Genomic DNA, 12,137 nt, shown 5'->3' with positions numbered 1-12,137 from the left:
AACTTTGACATAGAAAAACATTTTACAAGGTTCTAGCATCGTCATTTTAATAATGTTTATCAACCCATTGTCTGTTTTATGTAATTATAAACCTGTTGATGACTTTAAATTACTTTTACAAACAACAATAGAACGACAGTGTTCAAATAGTGTAACTAACCTTCAAAACTATCCGTGTCTCTATAATGTAGTTAGTCAATCTGTATTTATTAGCACTGCCTTATCTGGATTAAATTTTTATGGTTACATCCATTGTTTGTTTTTAATTACTGAATAGTATCTTTCATCGCATCCAATTAAGTGTTTTGCTTTTTCACTGACCCGCTACCCCAATCTAGACCGTAGTCCATAAGAGGCATTCCACTTAATGTACATATGTTCACTGAGGTAGACATAGTTAAATCGATACGCCAGGGAACGCATTTATCACCCTCTGTTTATTGTCGCAGCTCAACTTATGTAGTGTCGCAAAAAAAATACGCTTCCCTTTCTGCCACTTGAAACCACCCTCCCCAATCAGTAGATTGTTTGCGGCAGAATGATCCATCATCACCACCCACAGTAACAAAGCCTCGCCACGTAGGTATTTATATGCCTTCCCTTAATAGGCCGTATCCGATGATCGAACATTTCCGCACCGCAAAAAGAGACAATCCCTTGGCGTAGCACGACTGGGGAATAATTTACGAGCAGCATAATGTGCAATAATTGAAATTCCAATCTTTTATTATGATGTGGAAAGTAAATCATGAATTATCCGCTTATTTTTTTCAAAAACAAAAAATAAGAAGAGAATATTGATTTGAGCAACGAAATAAAACTTACACTTACAATACAAAACCATCTATCACCTATCATCGACACTCGACAGGCTTGGTCTGGTTTATGAACATCAAAAATAAGATATATTGAAGAAATTTAATGTTTTAATCGCATTGAAAGTTCAGAAAAAACAAAAAAGAATCATTTACATGCTTCAAACATGAGCGCCAAAAAAATGCCAGTGTTTATCGGAAAGACGTAAGGGTAAGGGAATAGATGTTTTCGTATACTTATTTCCACCCACCTGATGCCTAAAAAACAACTGGCATACTTATACCTTCAAGCCCATGTACCAGCAGCATAATCATGAGAATGCGTTAACAATGTCACCGGGAGTGGATCTTCAATAGTTCATAAAGGTCAATACCCGTAACAGATCCAACAATCCAACACAAAATACAGCTAGGAAGACATTAAATGCAGAAAAATATAATATAATAAAAATAATAGCATGGAATACGTGATAAAGATAATAGAATAGACTATGGAATAGAATAGAATAGAATAGACATTTCGTGTTTTTTTTATATCTAACCCAGTTTTTTTTTCAAAATCATTACAATTTCACTGTCTTCACTTTGTTCAAAATTTGAAGAATTTTTTCCTTTAAAAAATTTATAATTTACTCGAGAGCATTTTATAAGACGAATAGTACGATACTATTACATTTAATTCCCCCCGACTTAATTGTAGCTGTAGAATCTCTTAAAAATTTGAAAACCAAAATCCCATGGAATTTCGGAAGATTTTTCTGAGGCGTAAATGAAGTTCGATTCCAATTTCCATTGCAACTGCGAAATAACTTCCAATGATTATTTGAATGGACTTCACTGGAAACTTTAATAAATTTTCTCTAGAAATTGGAAAGAGTTTCCTCAGAAAGTTCAAATGAAAACCCTGTAAAAAGTTGACTTATTTTCCATAGGAATTTCACAAGAAATTCGAAAGAATTTTCGCGGTAATATTGTATGACATTTTTCAGAAAATATGAAAAAGCTTTCTCTGGAACTCGAATCAATTTCCTATGAAAATAAGGATGATATTTCACATGAATAAATTTTCCGCGAAATATCAGAATGAGCTACCTCGAGAAACACGAATTGTTCTCGAAGTCAATTTGAATCAATTCCCTCTGGATATTCGAATGAATTTCCCATGATAATGTGAATGAATTTCGACATTCGAATGTACTTTCTCTGAAAATTCCTATGAATTTCCTTATGAATTCCGAATGAATAGAATAAATTCGAATGTAGCTCATCTGAAAATTCGAAGGAATCTTATGTAAACGAAAGAATTTTCTTCTGGAAATGCGAAAAAATCTCCTTTGAAAATTTAAATTACTTTCCTCTGGAAATTCGAATAAAATACCTCTGGAAATTTGAATGAATTTCCTGTGGAAACTCAAATATATTTGAACCGTTTGTTTGAGAAACTGCATATGTAACATTTTTGGCCAAAATGAGATTTTTATATATTCTGAATCCTCGTCTAAAAATACGTATTCTGGCAATAAACTCGAAAAAAAAAATTTTTATTCAGGAATGTATGAATTTTTTTTCGTTTGATCTGTATCGAAGAAATCGAAAGATTCGCAGGAAATTCGAATGAATTTCCGCTGTATATTCGAATGAATTTCCGCTGGAAATTCGAATGAATTTCCGCTGGAAATTCGAATGAATTTCCTCTGGAAATTCGAATGAATTTCCTCTGGAAATTCAAATTCAAAATTCAAATGGATTTCCTCTGGAAATTCGAATGAATTTCCTCTGGAAATTCGAATGAATTTCCTCTGGAAATTCGAATGAATTTCCTCTGGAAATTCGAATGAATTTCCTCTGGAAATTCGAATGAATTTCCTCTGGAAATTCGAATGAATTTCCTCTGGAAATTCGAATGAATTTCCTCTGGAAATAATGAATTTCCTCTGAAAATTCGAATGAACTTCCTCTGGAAATTCGAATGAACTTCCTCTGGAAATTCGAATGAATTTCCTCTGGAAATTCGAATGAATTTCCTCTGGAAATTCGAATGAATTTCCTCTGGAAATTCGAATGAATTTCCTCTGGAAATTCGAATGAATTTCCTCTGGAAATTCGAATGAATTTCCTCTGGAAATTAGAATGAATTTCCTCTGGAAATTCGAATGAATTTCCTCTGGAAATTCGAATGAATTTCCTCTGGAAATTCGAATGAATTTCCTCTGGAAATTCGAATGAATTTCCTCTGGAAATTCGAATGAATTTCCTCTGGAAATTCGAATGAATTTCTTCTGGAAATTCGAATGAATTTCTTCTGGAAATTCGAATGAATTTCTTCTGGAAATTCGAATGAATTTCCTCTGGAAATTCGAATGAATTTCCTCTGGAAATTCGAATGAATTTCCTCTGGAAATTCGAATGAATTTCCTCTGGAAATTCGAATGAATTTCCTCTGGAAATTCGAATGAATTTCCTCTGGAAATTCGAATGAATTTCCTCTGGAAATTCGAATGAATTTCCTCTGGAAATTCGGATGAATTTCCTCTGAATTGAATGAATTTCCTCTGGAAATTGAATGAATTTCCTCTGAAATTCGAATGAATTTCCTCTGAATTCGAATGAATTTCCTCTGGAAATTGAATGAATTTCCTCTGGAAATTGAATGAATTTCCTCTGGAAATTGAATGAATGAATTTCTCTGGAAATTGAATGAATTTCCTCTGGAAATTCGAATGAATTTCCTCTGGAAATTCGAATGAATTTCATCTGGAAGTTCGAATAAATTTCCTCTGGAAATTCGAATGAATTTCCTCTGGAAATTCGAATGAATTTCCTCTGAAAATTCGAATGAATTTCCTCTGGAAATTGATTCGAATGAATTTCTTCTGGAAATTCGATTGTATTTCCTTTGGAAATTCGAATGTATTTCCCCTGAATTGGAATGAATTTCCTCTGGAAATTCGAATGAATTTCCTCTGGAAATTGAATGAATTTCCTCTGGTAATTCGAATGAATTTCTTCTGGAAATTTGATTGTATTTCCTTTGGAAATTCGAATGTATTTCCCCTGAAATTGAAATGAAATTCCTCTGGAAATTCGAATGAAATTCCTCTGGAAATTCGAATGAAATTCCTCTGGAAATTCGAATGAATTTCCTCTGGAAATTCGAATGAATTTCTTCTGGAAATTCGGATGAATTTCCTCTGGAAATTCTGATGAATTTCCTCAGGAAATTCAAATGAATTTCCTCTGGAAATTGAATGAATTTCCTCTGAATTCGAATGAATTTCCTCTGGAAATTGAATGAATTTCCTCTGGAAATTGAATGAATTTCCTCTGGAAATTCGAATGAATTTCCTCTGGAAATTCGAATGAATTTCCTCTGGAATTCGAATGAATTTCCTCTGGAAATTCGAATGAATTTCCTCTGGAAATTCGAATGAATTTCCTCTGGAAATTCGAATGAATTTCCTCTGGAAATTCGAATGAATTTCCTCTGGAAATTCGAATGAATTTCCTCTGGAAATTCGAATGAATTTCCTCTGAAATTTCCTCTGGAAATTCGAATGAATTTCCTCTGGAAATTCGAATGAATTTCCTCTGGAAATTCGAATGAATTTCCTCTGAATTGAATGAATTTCCTCTGGAAATTGAATGAATTTCCTCTGAAATTCGAATGAATTTCCTCTGAATTCGAATGAATTTCCTCTGGAAATTGAATGAATTTCCTCTGGAAATTGAATGAATTTCCTCTGGAAATTCGAATGAATTTCCTCTGGAAATTCGAATGAATTTCCTCTGAAATTCGAATGAATTTCCTCTGGAAATTGAATGAATTTCCTCTGGAAATCGAATGAATTTCCTCTGGAATTCGAATGAATTTCCTCTGGAAATCGAATGAATTTCCTCTGGAAATCGAATGAATTTCCTCTGGAAATTCGAATGAATTTCCTCTGGAAATTCGAATGAATTTCCTCTGGAAATTGAATGAATTTCCTCTGGAAATTCGAATGAATTTCCTCTGGAAATTGAATGAATTTCCTCTGGAAATTCGAATGAATTTCCTCTGGAAATTGAATGAATTTCCTCTGGAAATTCGAATGAATTTCTCTGAATTCGAATGAATTTCCTCTGGAAATTCGAATGAATTTCCTCTGGAAATTGAATGAATTTCCTCTGAAATTCGAACGAATTTGCTCTGAAAATTCGAACGAATTTCCTCTGAAATTCGAATGAATTTCCTCTCGAAGTATGAATGAATTTCCTCTGGAAATTCGAATGAATTTCCTCTGGAAATTCGAATGAATTTCCTCTGGAAATTCGAATGAATTTCCTCTGGAAATTCGAATGAATTTCCTCTGGAAATTCGAATGAATTTCCTCTGGAAATTCGAATGAATTTCCTCTGGAAATTCGAATGGAAATTCGAATGAATTTCCTCTGGAAATTCGAATGAATTTCCTCTGGAAATTCGAATGAATTTCCTCTGGAAATTCGAATGAATTTCCTCTGGAAATTCGAATGAATTTCCTCTGGAAATTCGAATGAATTTCCTCTGAATTCGAATGAATTTCCTCTGGAAATTGGAATGAATTTCCTCTGGAAATTCAATGAATTTCCTCTGAATTGGAATGAATTTCCTCTGAAATTCGAATGAATTTCCTCTGGAAATTGAATGAATTTCCTCTGAATTCGAATGAATTTCCTTTGAAAATTCGAATGAATTTCCTCTGGAAATTGGAATGAATTTCCTCTGGAAATTCGAATGAATTTCCTCTGGAAATTCGAATGAATTTCCTCTGAATTCGAATGAATTTCCTCTGGAAATTGGAATGAATTTCCTCTGAATTCGAATGAATTTCCTCTGGAAATTGAATGAATTTCCTCTGGAAATTCGAATGAATTTCCTCTGAAATTCGAATGAATTTCCTCTGGAAATTCGAATGAATTTCCTCTGGAAATTCAGATGAATTTCCTCTGGAAATTCGAATGAATTTCCTCTGAATTCGAATGAATTTCCTCTGGAAATTGAATGAATTTCCTCTGGAAATTGGAATGAATTTCCTCTGGAAATTCGAATGAATTTCCTCTGAATTCGAATGAATTTCCTCTGAATTCGAATGAATTTCTCTGAAATTCGAATGAATTTCCTCTGGAATTCGAATGAATTTCCTCTGAAATTGAATGAATTTCCTCTGGAAATTCGAATGAATTTCCTCTGGAAATTGAATGAATTTCCTCTGGAAATTCGAATGAATTTCCTCTGAAATTCAGAATGAATTTCCTCTGGAAATTCAATGAATTTCCTCTGAAATTCGAATGAATTTCCTCTGAATTGAATGAATTTCCTCTGGAAATTCGAATGAATTTCCTCTGGAAATTCGAATGAATTTCCTCTGGAAATTAGAATGAATTTCCTCTGGAAATTCGAATGAATTTCCTCTGGAAATTCGAATGAATTTCCTCTGGAAATTCGAATGAATTTCCTCTGGAAATGAATTTCCTCTGGAAATTCGAATGAATTTCCTCTGGAAATTCGAATGAATTTCCTCTGGAAATTCGAATGAATTTCCTCTGGAAATTCGAATGAATTTCCTCTGGAAATTCGAATGAATTTCCTCTGGAAATTCGAATGAATTTCCTCTGGAAATTCGAATGAATTTCCTCTGGAAATTCGAATGAATTTCCTCTGGAAATTCGAATGAATTTCCTCTGGAAATTCGAATGAATTTCCTCTGGAAATTCGAATGAATTTCCTCTGGAAATTCGAATGAATTTCCTCTGGAAATTCGAATGAATTTCCTCTGGAAATTCGAATGAATTTCCTCTGGAAATTCGAATGAATTTCCTCTCGAATGTTTTTCCTCGAATGAATTTCCTCTGGAAATTCGAATGAATTTCCTCTGGAAATTCGAATGAATTTCCTCTGGAAATTCGAATGAATTTCCTCTGGAAATTCGAATGAATTTCCTCTGGAAATTCGAATGAATTTCCTCTGGAAATTCGAATGAATTTCCTCTGGAAATTCGAATGAATTTCCTCTGGAAATTCGAATGAATTTCCTCTGGAAATTCGAATGAATTTCCTCTGGAAATTCGAATGAATTTCCTCTGGAAATTCGAATGAATTTCCTCTGGAAATCGAATGGAAGTCGAATGAATTTCCTCTGGAAATTCGAATGAATTTCCTCTGGAAATTCGAATGAATTTCCTCTGGAAATTCGAATGAATTTCCTCTGGACATTCGAATGAATTTCCTCTGGAAATTCGAATGAATTTCCTCTGGACATTCGAATGAATTTCCTCTGGAAATCGAATGAATTTCCTCTGGAAATCGAATGAATTTCCTCTGGAAATTCGAATGAATTTCCTCTGGAAATTCGAATGAATTTCCTCTGGAAATTCGAATGAATTTCCTCTGGAAATCGAATGAATTTCCTCTGGAAATCGAATGAATTTCCTCTGGAAATTCGAATGAATTTCCTCTGGAAATTCGAATGAATTTCCTCTGGAAATTCGAATGAATTTCCTCTGGAAATCGAATGAATTTCCTCTGGAAATCGAATGAATTTCCTCTGGAAATCGAATGAATTTCCTCTGGAAATCGAATGAATTTCCTCTGGAAATTCGAATGAATTTCCTCTGGAAATAGGCCTGAATTTACTCTGGAAATTCGAATGAATTGGCTCTGGAAATTGGAGTGACTCTCCTCTGGAGATTGTGATGAATTTCCGGTGGAGATTCGAATGAATTTCCTCTGGAAATTCGAATGAATTTCCTCTGGAAATTCGAATGAATTTCCTCTGGAAATTCGAATGAATTTCCTCTGGAAATTCGAATGAATTTCCTCTGGAAATTCGAATGAATTTCCCCTGGAAATTGAATGAATTTCCTCTGGAAATTCGAATGAATTTCCTCTGGAATTCGAATGAATTTCCTCTGGAAATTGAATGAATTTCCTCTGGAAATTCGAATGAATTTCCTCTGGAAATTCGAATGAATTTCCTCTGGAAATCAGATGAATTTCCTCTGGAAATTCGAATGAATTTCCTCTGGAAATCGAATGAATTTCCTCTGGAAATTCGAATGAATTTCCTCTGGAAATTCGAATGAATTTCCTCTGGAAATTCGAATGAATTTCCTCTGGAAATCGAATGAATTTCCTCTGGAAATCGAATGAATTTCCTCTGGAAATTCGAATGAATTTCCTCTGGAAATTCGAATGAATTTCCTCTGGAAATTCGAATGAATTTCCTCTGGAAATTCAGATGAATTTCCTCTGGAAATTCGAATGAATTTCCTCTGGAAATTCGAATGAATTTCCTCTGGAAATTGAATGAATTTCCTGGAAATTCGAATGAATTTCCCCTGGAAATTCGAATGAATTTCCTCTGGAAATTCGAATGAATTTCCTCTGGAAATTCAGTGAATTTCCTCGGGAAATTCGAATGAATTTCCTCGGGAAATTCGAATGAGTTTCCTCTGGAAATTCGAATGAATTTCCTCTGGAAATTCGAATGAATTTCCTCTGGAATTCGAATGAATTTCCTCTGGAAATCGAATGAATTTCCTCTGGAAATCGAATGAATTTCCTCTGGAAATCAGATGAATTTCCTCTGGAAATCGAATGAATTTCCTCTGGAAATTCGAATGAATTTCCTCTGGAAATTCGAATGAATTTCCTCTGGAAATTCGAATGAATTTCCTCTGGAAATTCGAATGAATTTCCTCTGGAAATTCGAATGAATTTCCTCTGGAAATTCAAATTCAAAATTCAAATGAATTTCCTCTGGAAATTCGAATGAATTTCCTCTGGAAATTCGAATGAATTTCCTCTGGAAATTCGAATGAATTTCCTCTGGAAATTCGAATGAATTTCCTCTGGAAATTCGAATGAATTTCCTCTGGAAATTCGAATGAAATTCCTCTGGAAATCAGAATGAATTTCCTCTGGAAATTCGAATAAATTTCTTCTGGAATTCGAATGAATTTCCTCTGAAAATTCGAATGAACTTCCTCTGGAAATTCGAATGAATTTCCTCTGGAAATTCGAATGAATTTCCTCTGGAAATTCGAATGAATTTCCTCGGGAAATTCGAATGAATTTCCTCTGGAAATTCGAATGAATTTCCTCTGGAAATTCGAATGAATTTCCTCTGGAAATTCGAATGAATTTCCTCTGGAAATTCGAATGAATTTCCTCTGGAAAATTCGAATGAATTTCCTCTGGAAAATTCGAATGAATTTCCTCTGGAAAATTCGAATGAATTTCCTCTGGAAAATTCAAATGAATTTCCTCTGGAAATTCAGAATGAATTTCCTCTGAAATTCGAATGAATTTCCTCTGGAATTCGAATGAATTTCCTCTGGAAATTCGAATGAATTTCCTCTGGAAATTCGAATGAATTTCCTCTGGAATTCGAATGAATTTCCTCTGGAAATTCGAAGGAATTTCCTCTGGAAATTCGAATGAATTTCCTCTGGAAATCGAATGAATTTCCTCTGGAAATCGAATGAATTTCCTCTGGAAATCGAATGAATTTCCTCTGGAAGTCGAATGAATTTCCTCTGGAAATTCGAATGAATTTCCTCTGGAAATCGAATGAATTTCCTCTGGAAATTCGAATGAATTTCCTCTGGAAATCGAATGAATTTCCTCTGGAATTCGAATGAATTTCCTCTGGAAATTCGAATGAATTTCCTCTGGAAATTCAGATGAATTTCCTCTGGAAATTCAAATTTCCTCTGGAAATTCGAATGAATTTCCTCTGGAAATCGAATGAATTTCCTCTGGAAATCGAATGAATTTCCTCTGGAATTCAGAATGAATTTCCTCTGGAAATCGAATGAATTTCCTCTGGAAATCGAATGAATTTCCTCTGGAAATTCGAATGAATTTCCTCTGGAAATTCAGATGAATTTCCTCTGGAAATTCGAATGAATTTCCTCTGGAAATCGAATGAATTTCCTCTGGAAATCAGATGAATTTCCTCTGGAAATCGAATGAATTTCCTCTGGAAATTCGAATGAATTTCCTCTGGAAATTCGAATGAATTTCCTCTGGAAATTCGAATGAATTTCCTCTGGAAGTCAGATGAATTTCCTCTGGAAATCGAATGAATTTCCTCTGGAAATTCAGATGAATTTCCTCTGGAAATTCGAATGAATTTCCTCTGGAAATTCGAATGAATTTCCTCTGGATTTCGAATGAATTTCCTCTGGAAATTCGAATGAATTTCCTCTGGAAATCGAATGAATTTCCTCTGGAAATTCAGATGAATTTCCTCTGGAAATTCGAATGAATTTCCTCTGGAAATCGAATGAATTTCCTCTGGAAATTCGAATGAATTTCCTCTGGAAATTCGAATGAATTTCCTCTGGAAATTCGAATGAATTTCCTCTGATAATCCGAATGAATTTCCTCTGGAAATTGGAATGAATTTCCTCTGGAAATTCGAATGAATTTCCTCTGGAAATCGAATGAATTTCCTCTGGAAATCGAATGAATTTCCTCTGGAATTCGAATGAATTTCCTCTGGAAATTCGAATGAATTTCCTCTGGAAATTGAATGAATTTTCTCTGCAAACTAGAATGAATTTCCTCTGAAATTGAATGAATTTCCTCTGGAAATTGAAATGAATTTCCTCTGGAAATTCGAAATGAATTTCCTCTAGGAATTCGAATGAATTTCCTCTGGAAATTCGAATGAATTTCCTCGTGGAATTCGAATGAATTTCCTCTGGAAATTCGAATGAATTTCCTCTGGAAATTCGAATGAATTTCCTCTGGAAATTCGAATGAATTTCCTCTGGAAATTCGAATGAATTTCCTCTGGAAATTCGAATGAATTTCCTCTGGAAATTCGAATGAATTTCCTCTGGAAAGTCGAATGAATTTCCACCGGAAATTCGGATAAATTTCCTCTGGAAATTCGAATGAATTTCCTCTGAAAATGCGAATGAATTTCCTCTAGAAATTCGAATGAATTTCCTCTGGAAATTCGAAGGAATATCCTCTGGAAATTCGAATGAATTTCCTCTGGAAATTCGAATGAATTTCCTCTGGAAATCGAATGAATTTCCTCTGAAATTCGAATGAATTTCCTCTGGAATTCGAATGAATTTCCTCTGGAAATCGAAATGAATTTCCTCTGAAATTCGAATGAATTTCCTCTGGAAATTCGAATGAATTTCCTCTTGAAATTCGAATGAATTTCCTCTGGAAATTCGAATGAATTTTCTCTGAAAATTCAAATGAATTTCCTCTGGAAATTCGAATGAATTTCCTCTGAAATCGAATGAATTTCCTCTGGAAATTCGAATGAATTTCCTCTGGAAATTCGAATGAATTTCCTCTGGAAATTCGAATGAATTTCCTCTGGAAATTCGAATGAATTTCCTCTGGAAATTCGAATGAATTTCCTCTGGAAATTGAATGAATTTCTCTGAAATTGAATGAATTTCCTCTGGAAATTCAATGAATTTCCTCTGGAAATCGAATGAATTTCCTCTGGAATTCGAATGAATTTCCTCTGGAAATCGAATGAATTTCCTCTGGAAATCGAATGAATTTCCTCTGGAAATCGAATGAATTTCCTCTGGAAATCGAATGAATTTCCTCTGGAAATTCGAATGAATTTCCTCTGGAAGTCGAATGAATTTCCTCTGGAAATTCGAATGAATTTCCTCTGGAAATCGAATGAATTTCCTCTGGAAATTCGAATGAATTTCCTCTGGAAATCGAATGAATTTCCTCTGGAAATTCGAATGAATTTCCTCTGGAAATCGAATGAATTTCCTCTGGAAATTCGAATGAATTTCCTCTGGAAATTCGAATGAATTTCCTCTGGAAATCGAATGAATTTCCTCTGGAAATTCGAATGAATTTCCTCTGGAAATTCAGATGAATTTCCTCTGGAAATCGAATGAATTTCCTCTGGAAATTCGAATGAATTTCCTCTGGAAATCAGATGAATTTCCTCTGGAAATTCGAATGAATTTCCTCTGGAAATTCGAATGAATTTCCTCTGGAAATCGAATGAATTTCCTCTGGAATCGAATGAATTTCCTCTGGAAATTCGAATGAATTTCCTCTGGAAATTCACATGACTTTCCTCTGAAACCTCGAATAAATTTCCTCTGGAAATCGAATGAATTTCCTCTGGAAATTCGAATGAATTTCCTCTGGAAATTCGAATGAATTTCCCCTGGAAATTCGAATGAATTTCCGCCGGAAATTCGAATGAATTTCCGCCGGAAATTCGAATGAATTTCCTCTGGAAATTCGAATGAATTTCCTCTGGAAATTCGAATGAATTTCCTCTGGAAATTCGAAT

The 12,137-nt window shown here is 34.2% G+C and overlaps 1 protein-coding gene across 5 annotated transcripts in view; it reads left to right on the top strand.

Annotated features, from left to right (window-relative positions):
• Nucleotides 1–12,137, top strand: part of LOC134211033 (glutamate-gated chloride channel) — a 538,835-nt gene that overhangs the window by 429,610 nt on the left and 97,088 nt on the right. The gene's annotated exons all lie outside the window — the stretch shown is intronic.

The sequence above is a fragment of the Armigeres subalbatus genome, chromosome 2 (genome assembly GCF_024139115.2).
Source record: "Armigeres subalbatus isolate Guangzhou_Male chromosome 2, GZ_Asu_2, whole genome shotgun sequence".
NCBI lineage: Eukaryota > Metazoa > Arthropoda > Insecta > Diptera > Culicidae > Armigeres > Armigeres subalbatus.
This window is presented reverse-complemented; position numbering and strand designations above follow the sequence as displayed.